The sequence below is a fragment of the Pogona vitticeps genome, chromosome 3 (genome assembly GCF_051106095.1).
Source record: "Pogona vitticeps strain Pit_001003342236 chromosome 3, PviZW2.1, whole genome shotgun sequence".
NCBI lineage: Eukaryota > Metazoa > Chordata > Lepidosauria > Squamata > Agamidae > Pogona > Pogona vitticeps.
Window position 1 is genome coordinate 54,672,040 of NC_135785.1, and position 23,969 is coordinate 54,696,008.

At 43.3% G+C, this 23,969-nt stretch overlaps 1 protein-coding gene across 5 annotated transcripts in view; it reads right to left on the bottom strand.

Moving 5' to 3' along the window:
• LZTS2 (leucine zipper tumor suppressor 2) overlaps positions 1 to 23,969 on the bottom strand; it is a 79,773-nt gene that overhangs the window by 41,846 nt on the left and 13,958 nt on the right. For 3 of the 5 annotated variants that reach the window (XM_020790800.3, XM_020790799.3, XM_072995643.2), the window contains one exon: positions 1,993 to 2,070. The gene's annotated coding sequence lies outside the window, so the exon portion shown is untranslated. Of the gene's footprint in view, positions 1 to 1,992; positions 2,071 to 23,035; positions 23,370 to 23,969 lie in introns of those variants that run through there. The other 2 variants (XM_072995642.2, XM_020790801.3) reach the window with 2 other exon arrangements.

The following is a 23,969-nucleotide window of genomic DNA, read 5'->3' on the forward strand; positions in this document are numbered from 1 at the left end:
CTCAACAGAAAACTGTTCTCTCTCTTATTTCTGGCATCTTCTTCAATGTTTGGCAGCTGTCAAAACTTCTCTTCATTTCCTTTTCCCTGAGCTGAACTCTATCCAGTTCTTTCCCTCTTGTCTCATAGAACTCTTTGGCTATCCTTGAAGCTCACTAGTAAACATTCTCTCATCTTTTCAAGCTTTCTTGAACAGTCAGAAGTAGGTCTAGAGGAGGCAAGCAGTTCTGCATGCAGTTCCCAGGGGCATTTTTCTAACCCCTGAGGGACCCCAAGAGCTCCCACATATACCTATCCAAGTTTTTAAAACCCCAAACAGTAATTCTTCTGCTTTTGAGGGCATCCAAGTTCATTGTATGGTTTTGTGAGGAAACTTGTATCCCTCCACCAAATTAAAAAAGTAAATCAGTCTAGAAATGCTCAACCAGATACTTTCTATAAGTTTCCTTTTCTTTCTTTCTTTTTAATGGCCCCAAAGTGTCTTTTGCTTCCTATGGAGGAGACCAGGACCACGAATTGGGCTCCCAACCTCCTGAAGCTTTCCATCTATGAGGTAGAAAACCCCAAAGCTTTAGGATCCTTACTAAGCGGACTGCTTAGTAAAGGAGTTGGCCTGCATGAGTGGCCTTACAGGTGGTCCCCTGTAAGCCTGCAAACATAGAAGGAAACTAAACAATTTAACCACCAGCATAACAGGAATTTAACATGCAAGGAAGGGGGCTTTCTTATATAAAGCAGCCCTGGGGGCACCTCAGCATTGGAATTTGTCCATGGGATACAGAATTAAGTTTTCCTCTTCCTCTATGAGCCCAATGAAGGTCACTTTCCCATCACCCACCCAAACAGCTCTTTGCATTGAACATGATACATTGGGAATACAGGGGTTTTTCTTGTGGTGGTGGTGCCACATGGTAGTAATGCCAAACATCACTCTTTTTACTTGAGTTAGGGGTTAGGCATCCTTCAGTCTCGAAAGACTATGGTAACGTGGTCTGTATGGAGGACTTGGAACAGCTTCTAGTGTGGCTGAGAAGGCCAATTCGAGAGTGACAATCCCTTCCACACTGAAGACAAATCCAATCTGTCCCTGTCCAGCTCCCTGGTTTTGCTGCTTTTGTGACTTCCTCTTTGCCTCAGCCTGCTGGGCAAGGGTCACTTCAAACTGGGAGAGGCCATGATGCAGTGCCTGCCTCCAGGCTGAATGCTCAGATGTCAGGGTTTCCCATCTGTTGAGGTCCATTCCTAAGACCTTAAGATCCCGCTTGCAGATATCCTTGTAGCGCAGCTGTGGTCTCCCTCTGGGGCACTTTCCCTGCACTAATTCTCCATACAGGAGATCCTTTGGAATCCGACCATCAGCCATTCTCACAACATGCCCAAGCCAACGTAGACGTCGCTGTTTCAGCAATGTATTCATGCTGAAAATTCCAGCTCGTTCTAGGACTGCTCTGTTTGGAACTTTGTCCTGCCAGGTGATACCAAAAATCTGTCAGAGGCAGCGCACTCTTTTCACTTACTGTGGTCCTAAAACTGCTCATTCAGCCAAACTACATTCACACAGTTATAGTCACAGCTAGTAGGGTGTTCGGTGGGGGTTCAGCAAAAGGTATAATTTGGGCATACAATTCTCCTGTTGCACTTCAGCCTCTTGATTGTTGGTGGGGCAACGGGTGATTTAACACAACCTTGGAAGGTACTGTAACTCTAAACATTGGTAGATAATCAGATGGAGATGGGTTTTCCCCCCTCTTATTAGTCATCAGAATAAGCTTTTCCACGAACAAGGCCCTCACAGAAAGAAAAACTTTACCACTCTGTATATCCAGAGATGACTAGATAGTCTCAAACTTTCCCTCCAACTCTATGGCTCTGTGATGATATGCCCATTGTCAAAACACTTTAGGACCTGTTGTGACCCTCTGTGGCATCCCATATATAAACTGCTTTGATTCCCTCCCCTCTCATGGCAAGAGGTGCAAAATTCTCTCCTTACCACAGTATCTCCTGCTCATCCGCTCCAGGCAGGCTAAAATAGTCCACGCTTCTCTGATAATGCGCAAGGGAAAGCCTCCTGCAAATAAAGAAGGGAGATGAATAAAATTATTAAGGTCATACTGTAGTACACCAAAGTTTATGCCAAAAAGCTAAGCAGCAATGCTACTTTTTGAAGCTGTCTTTCTGAGAGAGATTTCCACCTGTTTCCTAAGGCAGAGGTGGGCAGTTATGACCTTCCATTTGTTTTGTTGCCTTCAGGTCCCATCATATCTGGTCAGCATTGCCAGTGGTGAGGAGTTAAAAGATCTGCAAACCAAAACAGGAGAAACATGGAAGGCCACCATTGCCCAGTCCTGTTCTACAGCATGCTTCTTACTGTAGCAGTGTGCCTGGGTTGTGATTTCATCACTTCAGTCTGAGGTGGGGGCTCAGGTTAGTGAATGTCATCATTGTTAAGGAACAACCGTTATTTCTACCCCCAGAAAATGAAGATAAGTGGGGTCTCGACTTACGAACTTAATCCGTATTGGAAGGCAGTTCTCAGGTCGAAAAGTTCTTAAGTCGAATCTGCATTTCCCATAGGAATGCATTGAAAACCATTTAATCCGTATCTGCTCTTTTCGGCCATAGAAACTAATGGGAAACTAATGGGAAGCTGCGATTCCGCCTTCTGCCACTAGAGGGGGATATTTTTCTTTTTTCCTTTTAACCTAAGATGACTTAGCTTTAAAAAAAAGGGAAAAAAGAGTTCGTAACTCGAATCTAAGTTCGTAAGTCGAGTCCATATATTCCCATGGGGGCTGTTCGTAAGTCGAAACGTTCGTATGTTGAGCCGTTCGTAAGTCGAGACCCCACTGTATCAGAGGAAAGGTTAGTCAAGAAATGTTCCATTTGTAGCCTCCTAGACAGAAACCTAGACAGGCTGGCATTTTTTTTTAAATCCTATTAACGTTATTTATTTATTTCAAATGTTTTTAACATGCCTTTCTCCTTAAAAAGGACCCAAGGCGGCTTACAACAATTGAAAGGCAGCATTTAACTTAGTAACAGTACTAAAAGGATCAGTGAATACAATATCAAAAAAACATAAGCAACACCAAAACACATTCAATGCAGCAAGGTTTTTAAAAAACCCACTCGGCCGCCATTCACTCAGGGAACGCTTGTCTGAAGAGAAAGGTCATTATATGTTTGTGGAAAGACTGTAAAGGTGGGGCCAGCCTGGCTTCCTGTGGGAGGGAGTTCCAAAATCTGGGAGCAGCAACAGGGAAGGCTCTCTTTCACCTCCCCACCTGTGAAGGTGGCAGGACTGAGAAGAAGGCCTCCTCTGATGATCTTAACACTGGAGCAGTCTCATAAAGGGAGATGCAGTCCTTCAGAGGGCTTGGGCCCAAGCCCATTTAGGGCTGTATAGGTTAGAACCAGCACTTTGAATTCTCCCCGAAAATGGATCTGCAGCCCACTGCAGCTGCTGTAACACGGGGGTGGGTGATCCCTGTAACCAGCCCCCATTAGCAATCTGGTCGCTGCGTTTTGGACCACTGAATTTTTCTGACAGTTTCCATAGGCAGCCTTACTTAGAGTGTGTTACAGTAATCCAGCTGGTACTGTTTTAACTGTGTAATTGCACTCCTAGCTACAGTCAAACTCTGGGTATCCAGACTCAGACAAATCCAGGAGTACCTCCAGGCTGCACACCTGGGTTTTCAGGGGAAGTGTAACCCATCCAAAACATACAAATATTTTAAAAGCATTATATTGAAAACAAATAAAATCAATACTAAAAATGCAAGAGAGCACAACAATCCATTAAAAAAACCCATAGGTATTGTCTTTTTGTAACTTAATGCATGGCCTAAAATTAATTTCCAGCTATACTAACACAGACAGTGTCATGTCTGTTTCTTCTTTTGTTCCCTGCCAATCAAGGAAGCTATTTGTTTCACTTAGGTAGTAAATAATTTTGGATACCTACTAGGTTTTATGTTTTAAAAATGGGGAAGCAGCTGTTGCATATGTTGCTGTGTGTCGGCATCCCCAGCTGTAAGCTGAAGTTTGTATTATCACTGCAGAGTCTAAACTAACTACATTTTTAGTCTTTCCAACACTTTGTGTTAAGACAGTGACCAATGCAGACCCTAAACCATTTTCTAAAACAATTCGCTCACTCTTCTTCATGTCACAGCAGCAGCCTGACAAAGAATTCTGGAGAACATGAATGCTTTGCCACTATTTTGTGATGAAGAATTCTGGTTTCCTTCTAATGAATGTAATGGCCTACTGTGGGTCCTGCATGGCTATCTGTGCTTTTTCAGAAATTAGTCAGGTGGGTGAATAAAGCCTCTAAGGCCATTGCTTCCAAATGTTTAAACTTGGGAATATAGTCCAGTAAGAACCATCAGCACTTAACAATACCTTGGAGGAATCACATTTTTCACTGACACCCATCTCTAGGCAGATACAGGAGTGACCAGGCTCCTTGTCTGAGTGTAACGGAGGTGCCAGAGTATAATGGAGGTGTCTAGCACATTTACATAAAAAGTAGGTGAGCCACAATACATTGAATTGCACTACATCCTGATGACACAGTTAGCTCCACATCCTCCATCAGGAAATAAATATGCCTAAAAGCAGGGCAAGTCCAGCTTGATGAATCAATGGCCACCCTGGGAGGAGAGGACACATGGAACTTTGGATTAACTGACTCATCATGCTTCCTGTATGGTCAGGGGCTTATTCGACCTTCATCAGGGACGGCACTGTCGATCACATTTTTAATTATTTGCAGTCTCTTTCCAATTTTGGTGACCAATCATTTAATTTGATAATGGCATTGATGATACTCGTTCTAAAGGACTGTCCTCTGATTTTGCCACGGTACCCCTCTACCCAATAAAACTGTATGTGGTAAGCACATGCTGCTCCTGGATTCAGTTTGAAAACAAGGTGTTCACACTCTCTGCCTTGCTAGGCTTTGTGGCATAGCAGTAAATTTGGAGGTCCAGCAGTATGGGTAGCGTGCCGTTCCCAAATGGGAAACCCACAGAAATTCCTTACTACTTTTATATATTGTGCGTGTAACACATGACCCAGCTATAGGGAAGCCATTTTCTGTGGCTGGGGCTACTCCAGTACAACATAAATGAACCTTAATCTGTTTCTATGCAAACCTTTTGCCATTTGACAGCCAGATAATGTTATTTATTCACCCTACCTTTTCTCCAAGAAACTCAAGGTGGCACTCTTCCCCTCATTTTTTCCTCCTTCCTCTTTATCCTCACAGTCTTTTTCTACTGAGAGCAACCCTGTGAGGAAGATTAGGCAGAGTCTACCAACTCCAAGCACTGCAGACATAAACAGACTGGATATTTGAGTGTGTTTGTGATGGACATAAGTTCTTAAACCCAGTCCTGCATTCTAAGAACTAGGCTATACTAAGCTATCTCCCCGACATCTTTGGCTTGATCTGGAAGAACAGAAGATAGAAAGCCAGCCATTTTCTGAAACCGTGGTAATCATCAGATTATGACCTGGCCGTACTGTCTCCATCCCATCTTTTCAGCCTAGTACTGTAAAACCAGAGTACATACAGTGGTGCCTCGCACAACGAGTGCCTCACACAATGATAAATTCACACAACGATGGCTTTTCCTGAAAAATTTGCCACCTCACACAACGATGTTTCCTATGGGGAATTTTCGCACAACGATGTCCCTTTTCGCTCCTGTAAAAGTGCCTTAAACTGTTTGAAACCTGTTTTAAATGCTTGGCATCGATAGTCCAGCTTGTGAAACGTAAGCAAAATTAATTTGGTGTTGTTCTGAGGCGTCGTTAATTTTTGGTGATTTTTTGTTTTCTCCATTGAAAGCCATTGGACGGTCCATCCAATGGCTTTCAATGGAGAAAACAAAATATCACCAAAAATTAACGACGCCTCAGAACAACACCAAATTAAGTTTGCTTAGGTTTCAGGAGGTGGGTTAACGATTGCAAGCATTTAAAACACTTTTCAAACAGTTTAAGGCACTTTTACAGGAGCGAAAAGGGACTTCGCAAACCCATTCAAATGCATTGAGTCGGCTTCAATGCATTTCAATTGGGGAACCGCGTTTCCCTCAACGATGTTTCCTATGGGGATTTTCGCTTAAGGACGGCAATCCGTTCCAATTGGAACGGATTAACCGGTTTTCAATACATTCCTATGGGAAATGGTGTTTCACAGAACGATGTTTCACAGAACGGGGGTTTTTTTGGAACCAATTAACATCGTTGTGCGAGGCACCACTGTTACAGTACTGGGCTTCATTCTCTACACCACTAAGATATGGCATCAGTGTCTTAATTTTCTCCTGAAAAACTAGACCGAAAGTGTAGTTCCCTCGGAAAACAGATCTATAAGGACTCTTGGAAAGAGCGGACCATGCACACAGACAATCAGATATATTAGAAGCAGAACATTAAAAAGTTAGGTTTTTGCATTACAAAATCAATAGAAAGTGATGCTGTAGCCATGCTGAATGGTGGATTTTGAGACTTGTAGCTGAAAATATTTCCAAGCTCTAATAAGAAGAGTACATCCACAACCAACTAAAAATCCTAGGCATGATTAGCAGTCAAAGACAGATCAGATCCTATTTCCCAGACAGTAGCTGTAAATATAACACCAATGAGAGGATAGTGAATGAGAAGGGAAGCCGGTAGGCTCATCATCCTGTCATCACAGGGCACACAAGCAAAGGCCAAGGAGATCAAAGAAAGAACTCTGGTGTAGTGGAAGGCTGTGGTTCAGAAAAGGGCTATGGGCAGAGACAGAAGTTCACTGGAAGATCAAAAGCCCTTTGGGTGTTCTTTGTTCCTGAACACACCCACACTGACTGCGAACAACATTCTGGCACCACTAGATGGTTTGCAGTGAGTCCCCGATGCTGCCACCCCCTCACCCCCTCAGGAATGCTAAGCTGTTTCTGATGCTGGCTCTCAAAGAAGACATTTCTGTGGCCTGCTTGCCAATCTGAGAAGACAGGCCTGCCCACCCCTTCTGTCACGAGGCTGCTCCAGGCCTTGGCTGTTTATTATAGCTGCACAATAGTGCAACTCTGTTATTGTGCAGCAGAGTACTGTAAATCTAAAAGGCAATTCTAAAACTGAGAGCAGTGCAAACAAAAATCTATAATTTGGAAACTGAAGTTCGGATTAGCACTACATTTGGCACAAGTGTAGTACACAATCTGCCCATTTTCTGTGCCAAATTGGGGACGTTTGGGCAAAGGGTTTTTTCAGTAAGTGCAGAAATAGATGGCCCTAAACATCTCCAGATTTAAATGCAGGAATAGGTGACACCTTTATTAGACCACTTAAATAAACCATATAATCTGCTAGCTTTTCCCATGGAGGACTCTGGGTTTTTTGTGCTGCCCTGTCCCCCAGTTGAACAGAAACTTGTAGTTTCAAAAGAAGGCGATGTGAGAAGGTATACGCATAATGTCTGAGCTTCTTTGTTTGAGGAGCTGGGGTGTTATATTCATTCAAGTCCCAAAATCCCCCAGCCAGCAGACATAAAGGGACAATGCTCAACAATCCTCCAGCACACACATACAGTATATGCACTAGTTAGGCCTGTTCTGGGGAAAATAGCCTACAAGATAAGCATGTTCTTCCCCCTCCTTCATGGATCTCACATTTTGAATTCATTATTTCAAGCCCTACCCTCTGCAACTACATAAAAGAAGTTTTCTTCCACATGACAACCCTTCAAATATTTGAAGATGGCTATCATATTCACGTCTTTGGCTTCTCTTCCCCAACCTAAAAAACAGTTCAGACGTTACTCATTGGGCTTTGTTTCCAGACCATTAACTGTCCTGAATGCCTTCCTTAGGACACATTCCAGCTTGTCAATATCCTTCTTAAATGGTGGTGTCAGAACTGGAGGCTGGATTTCAGCTGAGGTCTGACCAAAGCAGAATAGAGTGGTATCATTATTGTTCTTGATCTGGACACTATATTTCTGTTGATGCAACCAAGCATCAACTTCTTATTTGCCACTGCTGCATCGCACGGCAGACTCATGTTGAGCCTGGAATTTATAAAGACCCCTAAATCCTTTTTCATATATACTATTGCCAAGTCAACTGTCACCCATTTTACATAGGTGCATCTGGTTTTTCTGCCTAAATGCTGACGTTTGTATTTTTCCCTCTTGAAACTTCTTCTGTTTGTTTTGTCCCATCTCTCCAATACAGTACTTTTTAGATCGTCTTGAACTCTAGTTCTATCTTCTGGAGTGTTTGTTACTCCTCCCCATTTGGGGTCATGTACACATTTGATGAGCATCCCCTCAAAACCCTCATCCAAGTCATTTACAAAAATGTTGAACAACACTGAGCCCAAGACAAAAACATTGTGGCATACCATTTATCAATCCTCTCCAGGATGAGGAGGAACCATTGGTGAGCCCCCTTTTGATACCACCTGTCACCCTGCCACCCAACCGCAAACCCACCTAAACAGTAGCATCTCTTGGTCTACTTTTTATCTGCTTGGCTGCTAAAATAGCATGAAGGGCTTTGTCAACAGCCTAGCTGAAATAAAAATGCACTATATTGCACCATATGGATAACATTCATGCCCTTTGCGACACAGTCAGCAAGCAAGAGTTGCACTAATGTCCCCTGAGGCAGGACTGGATGGAGCAGAGGAAGTGCCTGGCTTAAGACTTGCTGCTTCCAGAAAGGTGCATTCCTTCATTCCATGTTGTCCGTCTGGGATAAAAAAGAGGAAAGGAAGCAAGCAAGCTCTCTTGGCAGGCAGGAGGCTGCCAGATGCGGTGGGAGGAGGTAAAATATTTTTGCTGAAACCTAAGTGCTGCAATTTTTGCCAGCCAGACAAAAAGGTTTGGAATCTCAGCTAAGAAGCTCAGCTAACAAGTATTATACATCTGACTTCACAGAAGGCTGTTTCTTAGGTCCAAACCCGCGTGTAATACTTTCACTTTCCTCAAAGGGGGAACCTTCTTAAGGAAGAGACATGTTGCTGTTGGGGAAAGTGGGTAATAAATAGCAACCACATGTCAAGAGCTGAGCAAAATCTAGAATGCAGCACAGTCACTAGCTGGAGAGACAAGCAAGGAAAGGACTAGTTCAAAACATTGACAAACACTCCTATGAAGTCTTTAGCTGCTCACTCTCACTCTTTCTGTCTCAAGAACAAGACAAGATCACTTAAAATGAATTGCTTGTTTCTTAAGTGCCCTCTTTTGTCCTCTCCATTTTCTTGAAAAACAGAAAGCTTCAAGGCAGCTCTATAAGTCAATTTCTTTACAGAGAACAAGATATTACAGTTATTTCTGTTAAAAGCCATTCATTTAGAGATATACAGATTGAGCAGATGGGAAGCAAACAGGAACATATTCAAAGTAGTGTTGGCAAAAGAAAAGAAAGAAAGATAGAATTTTCTCTCTTTTTTTCCCATGTTGGTAATTTTATTTCACTCTAGGTTTTTGAAGGCAGGAGGAGAAGGGGACGACAGAGGCTGGAGGAGAAAGGGACAACAGAGGACGAGATGGTTGGACAGTGTCATTGAAGCAACCAACATGAATTTGACCAAAATTCAGGAGGCAGTGGAAGACAGGAGGGCCTGGCGTGCTCTGGTCCATGGGGTCATGAAGAGTCGGACACGACTTAACGACTGAACAACAGCAATGTTTTTGAAGAAGATTTTGATCCATTAAAGTTTATAGTTTACAGTACAGTATGTTGGGGGGGTTCACCCTCCACTCCCTTTTTCTTCTCTTTTACCAACAAGGAGGAATAAAAGCAGCACTAATTCCAAAGTATCAACAATTGATGACCCAACAGTCCTAAAAACCCAGCACTCTCAGCCAGAGACTTCAAAGCAACTCTTCCTCACCAGCTCCCAAAGTCATCCTGTCTCTTTCTTTGGTCAAAATATACTAATCTCAAACTGAACCCTAAAGTTAGGCATTGTGGTCCGAGCAGGAGCTTCTCCCCAAAGTTTTGAGATGAGCACTTTCCTGCAATCAGATCATGGGATACCTAAGGCATGGTTTCAGATACCTTCAATACCAGATATGTAGATGGAGACTAGCTCAACAAGTCATTAATACAGAGTAAGAAGTCTCCTAAGAACCGGGAAAAGGAGAAAAGTCCAGCCCTATTCTCACCTTCAGAAATGGGAGGAAAGGGCTTTTTCCATTTCCTTTCTTTACTCCAAGCGTCATATCTTCATTATAATAATAATAATGGCCTCAGGAGTGGTTTACCAGTTCCTCCTGGGACCATGCAGCTTGTCCAAAGCTGCACTAGTGGTAGGGCACATACCCCATCATCCACACTTACAGTATATATGTCTCTCTCTCTCTCTCTCTCTCTCTCACACACACACACACACACACACACACACACACCCCTACCTATAGATTTGAGGATAAAATTTCATATGCTTGACCCAGAAAACTCTAGCAGATGTAAGCTTATGCCATAATAAATTTGCTTTATGTACAGTGCTCCTGGACGCTGTCATTTTTTCCTGCAACAGGCTAATATGACTATATTTCTGGAAGTTTCAGCTTAGGTTCCTTGTTCTCTGATTATACACTGGTGGGATGGCTTTCATCAGTCTTAACCACTTGGACCAGGGAGGCGGGTGCCTCAGGAAGCGAGTATGGCTGCAATGACAAGCTAATGAATTATTTTTCCATTCATTATTATTATATTTTTACTGCTAAGAATGTGGACAAAGACTTGTGAGTTTTTTAGGGTCAGCAGCCAAAATAACGATTGGCCTTGCATGCCATGTGCCTTGACTTTGGAACAAGGAAGCCTCTTAAATGATCTTCATAATGCAGTCCAAACTATGGAGCCAACAGCTGTGGGAATATAGCCAAGAACAAAAAAACATGTCTGCAATCTTATGTCTGTCTGGAAGCAAGGTTCGTTACAAACGGCGGGACCTATTTCTTAGTAAGTAAAAGTTACACGCATAGTGGTGGCAGTGCTTTGTTACTGTCCCATATACTAACCATAGTCTCTCAGATTCCTGTGAATTCACACCTGAATACAGGTGTAGGTTCCTCACAACAGAAGACTATGAAGAAAGAAACACAGCCACTTCTTAGCTTTATTCTGATACTGAAGAATCTTCTGGTCATACAATTAGAATCTTTGGAGTCATAAACTCTTATATTGTCTGATGCGGCATGAGATTTTCTAGGCACAAACCACAACTGTCTAACACAGGATTATCTATCAAGATCTTGAATGTCCACTGTCAGTTCAAATGCCCGATCATGGGGGGCTATTACTAAGAAAGGGGATCCTCCGACTCAACTCCCTGTAGCCACATGCTCTGTAGTCTCCCCCATGTGATGGTGAAGGAAAATGCATTTTCTGCAACCTCAGAAGCACCAACCTAATTCCATCTTCATACTCTTGAGGCCTGGCTAGAAACCATCTCTAGAACTGAGAAAGGATGAGCCTTGCCAAAAATTTCTCAGGTTAAAACACTTCTACAGTATCTAAACCAAACATAAAATCTTGCTGTTTTGACCTCTTTTCTCCTTGTGGCTACCAAATGAAAGATTACAGAAGTACTGCTTGCCGGGTAGGTGGGACTCTTCAGCCCTGGAAGGCAGCCCATCTAGGAGAAGGAAAACTCCAAATTTAAACCTCCACTGCCTTGTGGCTATATCCACTTATGGAAAGGGCTTCAGGAGATAACCTCGAGGCAAAATCCGGAGCCGGAGTCCCGGAGGCATTTTCTTTCATTCTGCCAACTCCTGCGACGTTGCTGGAACCAGTTGTATTGGCTCTTGCCTTTCCACTGGACCATTTCAGCGATGTGGAGAGGGGGGATTTGCTGCTTGGGTAACAGCCTATCCTCCATACTATTTTACCCAGGCTTCGTGCTCTGGAGAGGACACTCCAGCTTCGCATACAGCGTCGAAACAACACGGGAAGTAGCAGTTACCGGTTATAAGTCTCTGCTCAATTGGCGTAGAGCAGGACGCCAGGGGCTACTTCTGACGGTGGGAGAGGTCATTGCACCTCACTAGGTAGATACCGCCCGCCTTAAGCTGGGCAGCCCCCAGCCAGTAAGGTGCTACCTCGCCACAGTCTGTTAACCTCACGGGGTGCGTGGGGTTTAGGGTGAAACCCGACAAGCAGATCGACAACCGTGCACCATGCAACAATCATAAGAAAACTTCTGCCCTAAAGCTGGGCACCTGGAATGTACGGACAATGACCCCTGGCTTTCCTGACTACGGCTTTCCTAACGACCTGCAAGAAATAGACGATGTGCGCAAGACAGCTGTCATTGACATGGAACTGAGTAGACTGCAGATGGACATTGTTGCCCTACAAGAGACAAGACTGCCAGACTCGGGATCTGTCAAAGAAAAAAACTTCTCATTCTTCTGGCAGGGAAAACCATCGAATGAGACCAGGGAATATGGTGTGGGCTTTGCAGTCAGAAACACTCTCCTGAGATGCATTGTTCCACCCACTGTGGGGAGTGAAAGAATCCTGTCTCTGCAGCTCCACTCATCAGCAGGACCAGTAACCCTCATTAGTCCATATGCACCAACACTGTCATCCACTACAGAAGTGAAAGACAAATTCTACGACGATCTGGCAGCTACTATCAAAAAAGTCCCTGAAAGAGAGTCACTGTTCATTCTTGGAGACTTTAATGCTAGAGTTGGTGCTGATCACAATTCTTGGCCCACTTGTCTAGGCCGTTTTGGCATTGGAAAGATGAACGAAAATGGCCAATGCTTACTGGAGTTTTGCTGTTACTATGGTCTCTGTGTCAGCAACACATTCTTTAATACGAAGCTGCAACACAGAGTTTCCTGGAGACATCCAAGATCCAAGCATTGGCATCAGCTCGATTTGATCCTCACTAGACGTTCTAGCCTTCCTAGTGTTACGATCACACGCAGCTACCAGAGTGCTGATTGCGATACTGATCACTCCCTGGTGTGTAGTAGAGTAAAACTGCGAACAAAGAAATTGTATCACATGAAAAAGGAAGGAAGACCACGTATTGACATCAACAAGACTCGCGATCAAAGAAAAGTGAAGGAATTTGCCCAAGCACTCGAGGAAACCCTTCCAGGTCCAGCTAATGTAAATGCACCTGAACGATGCGAACACTTCAAGAACACGGTCTACAACACCGCTTTGTCCACCTTCGGCAAGAAGACCAGAAAGATGGCTGACTGGTTCGAAGCCCATTCGGAGGAGTTAATGCCAGCCATTGAGGATAAGAGAAGAGCTCTAGCAGCATACAAAGCCTGTCCTAGCGAGTACAACCTGCAAGCTCTTCGAGCCGCTCGTAGCCAAGTCCAACAGGCTGCCAGGAGATGCTCCAATGACTATTGGCTTCAGCTTTGCTCTCAGATACAGATAGCAGCAGACACAGGTAACATCAAAGGAATGTATGATGGTATCAAGCAGGCCTTAGGTCCATTACAGAAGAAATCTGCTCCCTTGAAGTCTACTACAGGTGTGATCATCCAGGACCGAGCACAGCAGATGGAACGCTGGGTGCAGCACTACTCCGAGCTATATTCCAGAAAGAATGTAGTAACCGAAGAAGCATTAAATAACATTGAGTGCCTGCCTGTCTTGGAAGAGCTGGACAGCGAACCAACCCTAGCAGAAATAAATGCGGCCTTGGATTCCCTCACCTCTGGCAAGGCACCTGGAAGGGACAACATCCCTGTTGAAGTGCTGAAATGCGGTAAGGAGATCATCATCACCGAACTGTATGAAATCTTTTGTCTCTGCTGGAGGGAAGGTGGAGTACCACAGGACATGAAGGATGCAAACATTGTCACGTTGTACAAGAACAAAGGTGACAGGGGTGACTGCAATAACTACCGTGGTATCTCTCTTCTTAGCGTTGTAGGGAAGCTGCTTGCCCGTGTTGTGCTGAAGAGGCTCCAGGTGCTGGCAGACAGAGTCTATCCGGAATCACAGTGTGGATTTCGAGCAAATAGATCCACCACTGACATGGTATTCTCCCTCCGACAGTTGCAGGAGAAATGCAGGGAACAACAACAGCCACTCTTAGTGGCCTTCATAGACCTTACAAAAGCATTTGACTTGGTTAGCAGGGATGGCCTTTTCAAAATACTTCCCAAGATTGGATGTCCACCTCGTCTCCTTAACATCATCAGGATCTTTCATGAGGGAATGAAGAGCACTGTAGTTTTTGATGGCTCAACATCAGATCCCTTTGACATCTGAAGCGGAGTGAAACAGGGCTGTGTCCTCGCACCAACACTTTTTGGGATCTTTTTTGCTGTCATGCTGAAGCATGCCTTTGGAACTGCAACAGAAGGTGTCTATCTCCGGACTAGATCAGATGGAAAGCTCTTTAATCTCTCTAGATTGAGAGCGAAGACCAAAGTCCAACTGAAATGCATGCGGGACTTCCTCTTTGCAGATGATGCAGCCATTGTTGCCCACTCTGCTGAAGACCTCCAACAGCTCATGAATCATTTCAGCAAGGCCTGCCAAGACTTTGGACTAACAATCAGCCTGAAGAAAACACAAGTCATGGGCCAGGGTGTGGACTCACCTCCCTCTATTACCATCTCCACACAAGAATTGGAGGTTGTTCATGACTTTGAGTACCTTGGCTCAACCATCTCTGACACCCTCTCTCTAGATGTCAAGCTGGATAAACGCATTGGGAAAGCAGCCACCATGTTCTCTAGACTCACAAAGAGAGTATGGCTCAATAAGAAACTGACAACACATACCAAGATCCAGGTCTATAGAGCCTGTGTCCTGAGCACACTCCTGTACTGCAGCGAGTCCTGGACCCTTTGTGCCCGGCAGGAGAGGAAGCTGAACACCTTCCATATGCGTTGCCTACGACGGATTTTTGGTATCACCTGGCAGGACAGAGTTCCAAATAGAGTAGTCCTAGAACGAGCTGGAATTTTCAGCATGCATGTGTGTGTGTTTAGTCGTTTAGTCGTGTCCGACTCTTCGTGACCCCATGGACCAGAGCACGCCAGGCCCTCCTGTCTTCTACTGCCTCCCGGAGTTGTGTCAGGTTCATGTTGGTTGCTTCGCAGACACTGTCCAGCCATCTCATCCTCGGTCGTCCCCTTCTCCTCTTGCCATCACACCTTCCTAACATCAAGGTTTTTTCCAAGGACTCTTTTCTTCTCATGAGATGGCCAAAGTACTGGAGCCTCAGCTTCAGGATCTGTCCTTCCAGTGAGCATTCAGGGTTGATTTCCTTTAGAATTGATAGGTTTGTTCTCTTTGCAGTCCAGGGGATTCTCAAGAGCCTCCTCCAGCACCACAATTCAAAGGCATCAATTCTTCGGCGGTCTGCTTTCTTTATGGTCCAGCTCTCACTTCCATACATCACGACAGGAAAAACCATAGCTTTGACGATTCGGACTTTTGTTGGCAAGGTGATGTCTCTGCTTTTCAAGATGCTGTCAAGATTTGTCAAGATGCATGCATACATTACTGAAACAGCGACGTCTACGCTGGCTTGGGCACGTTGTGAGAATGGCTGATGGTCGGATTCCAAAGGATCTCCTATATGGAGAATTAGTGCAGGGAAATCGCCCCAGAGGGAGACCACAGCTGCGATACAAGGATATCTGCAAGCGGGATCTGAAGGCCTTAGGAATAGACCTCAACAGATGGGAAACTCTGACATCTGAGCATTCAGCCTGGAGGCAGGCACTGCATCATGGCCTCTCCCAGTTTGAAGTGACCCTTGCCCAGCAGGCTGAGGCAAAGAGGAAGTCACAAAGGAAGCAAAACCAGGGAGCTGGACAGGGGACAGATTGGATTTGTCTCCAGTGTGGAAGGGATTGTCACTCTCGAATTGGCCTCCTCAGCCACACTAGACGCTGTTCCAAGTCCTCCATACAGAGCACGATACCATAGTCTTTCGAGACTGAAGGATGCCTACATTCTCGCTTGCTGACATTATTCCAAAATTGGTAATCATCCTATCCTGCAGCCGTTCAGGTTTGCCAGGATTCAACTAGCCTGTTTTCCCTTGAGGTTGTTGCTGTTGCTGCTGCTGCTTCTCCCCTATATAAGAGTTCCTTTTTCTCTATATAACAAGTTAATCCTGAGGTTTCCTTGAGAAAGACTTCAGAAATCTTTATGTGCTTGCGCTGCTTCTTGCACAAATCTATACATTTTGGCCTTTTTAAAATGTAACTTCACAGGTGTGAATCAAGCTTTACTGAGTACAGAATTCCTTCTACACCTTTAATCACCTTTTTAATTCTCTTCAGTCCAGTTTACAAATGGTGAAACATAATAATGCACACTGGACATATTCTTCTAGGGATTCTATGCCATTCAAAATATTAACTTTCGCATCTTGTAACACATGCACGTTTGTTTGTTTTTGCCTCTAGCATGACATCATTGTCAAAGCACAAGTGAATTACTTGGTACACCATGAATAACAATTTCATTCCCTGAAAAGCCACTGGTCTGTCAAATAATGTATAGAAAACATATATCAGTGTTATTGTATCACTTGACAGGGAGGAAAAAAGGCAGCAAAAAGTAAGGCCTACATGCTGACTTGTATTTCACTTTAATAATGGGGTCCTATTATCTGGGTTGTACCATTTTAAACCCTAAGTAGAAGCTCACATCTGTAAACATTCCAACACACAAAGGATCCTTCAGCTTGAAGAAAAATTACTTTAGCTTTCTCTGTGACATGTGTTTTCCGTGTGGAGAGATTTTCCCTCAGTGGATCACTACTGAAGTGCATCAGCACTTTCACGTACCAAGTGAATAGGGACAATTAGACATAGATTTATTGTCTCACAGAAGACAAGGCCAGAGTACTGTAGACAGTAATAGGTGGAGGCTGTTTATTTCCATAAATGTTGTATATGAAGGGATCTGATTGTTTGGAAATAGCAAACATGGGAGGGACCCAATAGGACAAGGAAAGTTTGTCTGAGATACAGTATGAGGTATTTCTCGCTTGAAAAAGAGTGAACTAGATAGCCTGAGACAACGAATAAGTAGGGTATCCACATAGACGATGGTCCTCTGTCCAAACAGTTGTCCAATCCAAGTCTGATTTCACAATGAAGAACCATAAGGAGGGAGATTGAGGACCGTGAAGTTACCCACCCACAGATAGCACCTGAAGAGCAGTCTCAGCAAACACAAAGGTTGATTGTATCACAGGTTTGAGAAAGATGTACTGCAATTCTAATTAAAATTCATTGATCTTTTTTTTATTTTGCATCTCTGCACTTAAATTAGTACATAGTTTTATCTAGTTTGTTGTTTTCTTTCATGGTTATGCATGGCCTCTCTCTCTCTCTCTCTCTCTCTTTGTGATATGGAAGTGCCCACCTATCCATAACTCCACAGCCCACAAGTGGGTGAAACAGTGGTAGGGGGAGGATTCCTATGATATGTCATATTTTTTCTGCAACCTATATTTGAGTTTATGGGTAGGTTTGAACATGTTTATGTGTAATCTGGTGAGAAAGGCCAGACTACTCATAAACATGTCTGAACTTGCTTATGGGTTCAAATGTAGGTTGCAGAGAAAATATGAAATGTCATAGAAATCCTTCCCCTAAATATGGATTCCAAGGTGGAATCTAAATTTGAAATGATCAGCCCATTCATAGAACACTGATAATTACAGAAATGTGTGTTGAGGGAATGCTTGGTGAAGTGGTTATGAAAAGTAAGACTGCAGTGGCATTGGGGGGGGGGGGGAAGAAGCAAGCCACATTAGTTATGCAAAGGAACTGTATTCAGACTTGCCAAGATACATGCTGTGGTAACTGGTGGTGGTGAAAAACAGATTAATAAGATCCCTTGTGATGAAGCTGAGACTGCTGGGGAGCCAGTGCTATCTTCCCATCTGCTATCTTGTCCATGGAATTTTCTGCATTAGCTTCCTCAACTGGGCACTCTCCATCTGTGTCCAACTACAGCTCCCATCATCCTCCAGCCACACAGAAGCATCTCTGTCTTGAGAGACTGCTCCAGGTTTAGGTGTGTTCACCTTTTTAAAAACTGGTCATGTTGGCAAGGGATTATGAGAGTTATGACCCACACCTGGAGGCAACTAGGTTAGGGAAGTTTTTCTACACCAGAGATGGGTTACTATGGCTCCCCATTTGTTTTAGGATAACATCTCCCATAATTCCCCTAATCATTGCCAATGGTGACTTCGGCTGCTGGGATTCGTAGGCCAAGAACATTTGGAAGGCCACAATTGATTATGCCTGTGCTACATGAAGTTTCTGTCTCAGTTTGTAAATGTTTTTAAGAAACCTTCAAAACCAAGTTTGTTCATGCTGCACGTGGACCTTATTCATGCACAGTAACTGCTCTTTTTGTCCTCTGCTTAGCAGCCCCAAAGTATAGTGTCTTCTTTTCCAAATGACAATCCCAAAGACCACAACCTCCCACAGTGACAGCACGCCTACAGTCACGGAGCTGATTTCATAGAATCAAGCAGCTGGAAGAGATTTAAAGGTCACTTCATCCAAATACTCTTTCATTCCCTTCACTATTACCAGTTCACACAACGTTCCATTTACTCCAGCTTCTCTGCATGTAGAAATGTATTATGCCACTTGTTACATTGCTCAGTAAAGACTCTGCTTGTCTGCATTTCCATTCCTTCCAGTTCAAAATATTGGAGAGCAAAATGCTGCACCATCCATACTTTCTGGACTGTCCTGTGACACTTAGCCAGTCCAGAAAGTCTCACTACTCCATTACCTGCTGTTTTCCCCATAGTGTGAATTAGAGATGGGAGTATTCATAATCGTATATGAATATGAATCTCCGCACAGGTGGAGATAGCAAGGGTCCAGCCCCATGGGGCCGGACCATCCACTCACCAATGCACTAATATGCTGCCGTCCTATCGCTCTGGAGATTGCAATTGCTGAGCCACTCTTTGACCTGGCAGAGAGGTCATCCTGCCTCGTGCCAGGAATGGCTCAGCGATTGTGATGTCTGGAGTGACAGGACGGCAGTGTGGACCCTGCGGCATCAGTGCACTGGTGAATCGACCATCCAGCCCCATGAGGCCGGACCATCATCTCCACCTGTGCAGGTGGATTCATATTCATATACAAATACGAATACCCCCATCTCTAGTGTGAATTGATACAATAGCAGCGATAGGGAGGAACAGGGTTGTGTAGCACTTGACCCGCCTTTAAAGCTTAAAAGTAGATAAATCACCTATGCGACCACATCACAAGATTAAAGGAAGATGTAAGAGCCCTCACTAAAAGGCAGCACTTCACAAGTATATGAATAATGCCTAAAATTTCAGTCACACTCAAAGTAATGGTGATTTAATGTAAACTTGGTTGTGCGATTTTGAACAGATTGCCACAGATATTGCAAAAGGCCAACATTTTGCTATTATTTTCTAATTGGTAAAGGAAAATTTGGAAGGATGGAGGTGTCAGGTCAGAGACAGGAACAAGGAGGATAGGTGGAAAGTTTCACCATCTGCAAGATAGAATCTACTATGTGCATGGCATGCAGGTGTTTTAATAGAACCTTGACATCCATCAACCGGAGTTTGGTTCAAAAACTTGAAGACTCCAAACTAAAGAATATTGAGCTCAGAAATTTGTTTCAAATACCATGGCTGATAGAGAACTCACAGTCCTTCTGTTTCGATATTCCTTCTGGGTTGCCCCAAGTTTTCTCCATTTCAGCTAAACTATTAGAGAGAGGGGGCAATAACTTCACTTCTGGTGCTGTTAAACAGCTCGAAGTCAACAGTCTTTGCCAAACTAGTACAGATTACACACAGAGAGACCAGTAGGTCATGATCTACATTCTGCCTGTTACACTTGTTCTCTGCTGATCTTGCATAAGTTTGTAACTTTAAACACAGAAGTGATTAATCTTTGTACCTCCAGATATTTTGGACTATGATTGCCACAGTCGGTCATACTGGGTGGATCTATTGAAATGTATGAGCTAAAACATCTGGAAGACCAAATGTTCTTCCATCCTTGCTTAACCTTGAGATTCTCAATTAGGTGGTGAATTTTTTTCATTTCTAGCTATGCCTTGACTCTTTGGGTGCAAACTATCCTAGCAGATTAATGAAGAAATATAGTTCTTATCTCCTTGTTTCTACAATAGCCACAAAGATCCGTCTTCCAAATATACTCTCTGTGTTTTCACTTTCAAACTGAGTCTTTATTCAGTTGATTTCTGACCCACTTCATAGGGTTGTTGTGTGGATAAAGTGGGGAGAGGAGACCCATGTATGCTATCTCCAGATAATTGAAGGAAAAGAAAGATAGTTGTTGTGGGTTTTTCGGGCTCTTTGGCCATGTTCTGAACGTTGTTCTTCCTAACGTTTCGCTAGTCTCTGTGGCCAACATCTTCAGAGGACAGCACTCTGTGCTCTGGTGTAGTTGCCACCTGACTTTTATGTGACCCCACTGCCTTGTTTTACATACAACTTCAACTACTGTTTAGGCTCCCAAAGCCAACTATACCAGAGCACAGAGTGCTGTCCTCTGAAGATGCCGGCCACAGAGACTAGCGAAACATTAGGAAGAACTACCTTCAGAACACGGCCAAAGAGTCCGAAAAACCCACAACAACCATTAGATCCCGGCCGTGAAAACCTTCACAAATAAAAAGATACATATTTTGAAGCTGGCATTTAAATATCCACCTGACTTTTATGTGACCCCATTGCCTTGTTTTACATACAACTTCAGCTACTGTTTAGGTCTTCTGCTGTAATCATGAGTGACACCAAGTGTTTTTAATCACATAGTTTAGCCTATGTTTACAACTGTACATAAGCTGTTTCCCGAGGGAGTTGTTCCTCTCCTTTTCTGTTGCAGCTGAAGAAAAGCAGAGAGGTGACTTCTGCTGAGACTAACAGCATTCCTTTTGCAGTCTCTGTTATTATTTGTTTTGTTTTGTTTTAATAACCTGTTAAAAAAAAGCACCCAACTGTAATAACAGTTGCAGACAAAATACCAGAACATACAATTACAATATGCAGGGATAACAAAAAAGAAACTAACCCGGCTTTCACTTCCAACAGGAAACTGCTATAGCATGATATAAATAGTCATGACATACAAAGCAAGAATCAGAAGCCAAAGCATGCATGTTGCCAGAAACAGAAGAAGATGTTTTCAGCTTTTAATGTCCCAAAGTCATTCAAAGCATTACATTTCAAAACCAGCAACTTGAGAGTCAGTGTGGTATAGTGGTTTGGGTACTGGATTGGGACTTCTGAAATCTAGATCCTAGGTGCCACTAAAATATAAAAATCAATGGGTAAACTTGACCCAATTCTGCTCTTTTAGCCTGGTCTACCTCACATGGTAGTCATACAGATTAACTGGCAAATAAGCCACCTACACTGTCTTGGAAGACAGGTGAGGTAAACATGTAACCAATAAATAAAGTGAAATACACTTTATTGTATACATAATAAGCAAGTGGTGAAGATCAGAGTGATATACTGTAATGATCTAGCGCTAACCAAAAATCTGTCAGTGGTACTTGGCATTATTAGTTGTAATTTGTGCTTTCAATGTCAGCCCTGTACAGAGGGCTTGACAGATATCTAACCTGCTAAAAAGTCTGAGGAGCAAAGAGTGAGTTGTGTGATTAAGTTCCATTCATCCTCCAGAAAAGTGAGGGAGCTGAACAAGCAAGCTTGGTTTTTTTCATCCTGAAGATTGTTCACAGACACAAGAAGTTGCCCCTGGATTCAAAACTCGATGACTTTCACACCAAAGTACAACCCATACTGCCTAAAGAAAGAAGACAACCTAAACATCCATCGTCTCTGGATTTTGGGAAGATCTGACAGTTCTACATGTCAAGTTACCATTATAAAAGTTAGTTAGCATATCTGCAACCATTTGCTTCCATACGTGTTCTCCTCCATTTTACCAGTGGTATAAAGCAACTTTGCAACTCAGCATGGAAAGAAATCTAAGTTGTTGGACAAATGACATTTGGTTGCAGACCTGGTACATTTACACTTAGGGGAGCATAGAATGAATGCATGTTCCTGTTTATACTGAGGTGCAGATCTCATTTTCATTTGAATGACCTTCAAAATATATGCAGGCTTTATGGATAGCACATTGCACTAGAGAAAAATACATTTAGTGCAAATTGGCATGCAATTTTAATGGCTTTTTTAGAACTTTGAAGCAGACCAAAAAATAAGACAGAGGAGAGATGAATTTGTTGTCCTTCCACTAATCGAAATTCAACAAAATGGGAATCTCAAGTAGACCACCAAGAATAAGACAGGGGCAGCAGCAGAAAGAAAAATGAGAAGACAACCAGTATTTATCTTCTCTTGCTAGTCTATGTAATTGTTAGGGTTCCCCATCACTGAAAACTGTAACAGAGATTTAAGTAACCTTTACAAAACCTCTATAAACCAGTATGAAAGAAAAAACATTAATCATCCTTCTTCACGTGGATCAAGACATGCCCTTACTGACTTGGTACTGGAGGTGGTCGTTTCTATAGAATTGGTCCATTGATATCATAGAGTACAATAACAGCTAACCACAACAAAGTACAACAAACCTGAAGTACATCCACTACCAAATGTAAAGCAAAGCAAAGTGTACTGCTTATATACTGCCTATAGCACTTATAGCACTCTCTGGTAGCTATACCATTTAACTATGAATGCTACACATTGCCCCCGCCTCAAGCAAGCTGGATATTCAATTTACCAACCACAGAAGGATGCAAAGTTGAATCAGCCTTCAGGTGACTAGCTGAGCTTGTTGGGATCAAACTCAGATCATGAGCAGAGTCTGGACCGCAGCACTGCAGTTTAACCATTGCACCACAAGGCTGCTTTGATAAATCCTCAATTGTTCTCATCCTCCAGCAAAAAGAGCACAACAGTAAACCTTCTCACCCCCCATGCTCTTCTGAAATCAACCATACTGGGAGAATATTAAGTATACCATTTCGAGTAGTACTCACAAACATAAGCAGGCAGCAAAACAGAAAAAAAAGAGTCTTCTTCTTATCCATGCCAGCCAGAAGGTGTGGTGTCTCCACTAGATTCCCCTGATGATTACGGAAACATCTTACGGAAGCACATCCTGCCAAGTCTAGTTTCTGTTAGTCAGAAAAGCTTCTCAGCTTTCACAAGATCCACTTCTCTGCACCCAAGAACAGACTTTCTCTGCTTTCCTCTGGAAAATGTCAGATTAAAGGATGAGCAAAGCAAGCTACAGAGTAAGCAAACCTGCACCATTGTCAACATTTTACCTTCTCATAAAGCAGGAAAGCAGTTGAGCCTGTTTCTGCCCAGCAGACAAGGGAGTGGGGCCATGTCTGACTCCATCTGGAGTTTTGCACAGACCACGTGCATGCTTGGGCTTGCACTAAAATAGCTGCCAGACATGAAGGAAAACAAGCCTCTTTTAAAGGGGAAAGTAGCAGCATTTTCCATAGAGTTACACAAACAAGTGAAGGGTGGAAATGTAGACTGCAAAGTTCCTCCTGGCTACCCCAGAGGACACCAGCAGATAACCTGGGGCGTGCTATTTCTAGACACATGTGAGGCAGCAAAAACCAATAAAGAATCTGGTAGTACATGAAAGACTAACAAATGTGATTTGCCATCAGTTGCCATGGGCTGCAGCTTTGAAAAGGTTATGCCAAAAACAAACAAAAAATGCTATAATGACTAATTTTTAATTTTTTTTTGTTAGCTTTGATGCAAGCAGCTACCAGGACTGCCCCCCCTCCAGAAAACAACAACAACAAAATTCCAATCATGCCTTCAGGATCCATAAGATAATAAACACATCCTTCAAAATAGAATATCCTGCCTTAAATCCTATGAATTTATTTACCTAGTTCAGATTGTTAGAAGTTACTTGTTTGGACTACATCTCCCAGATTCCCC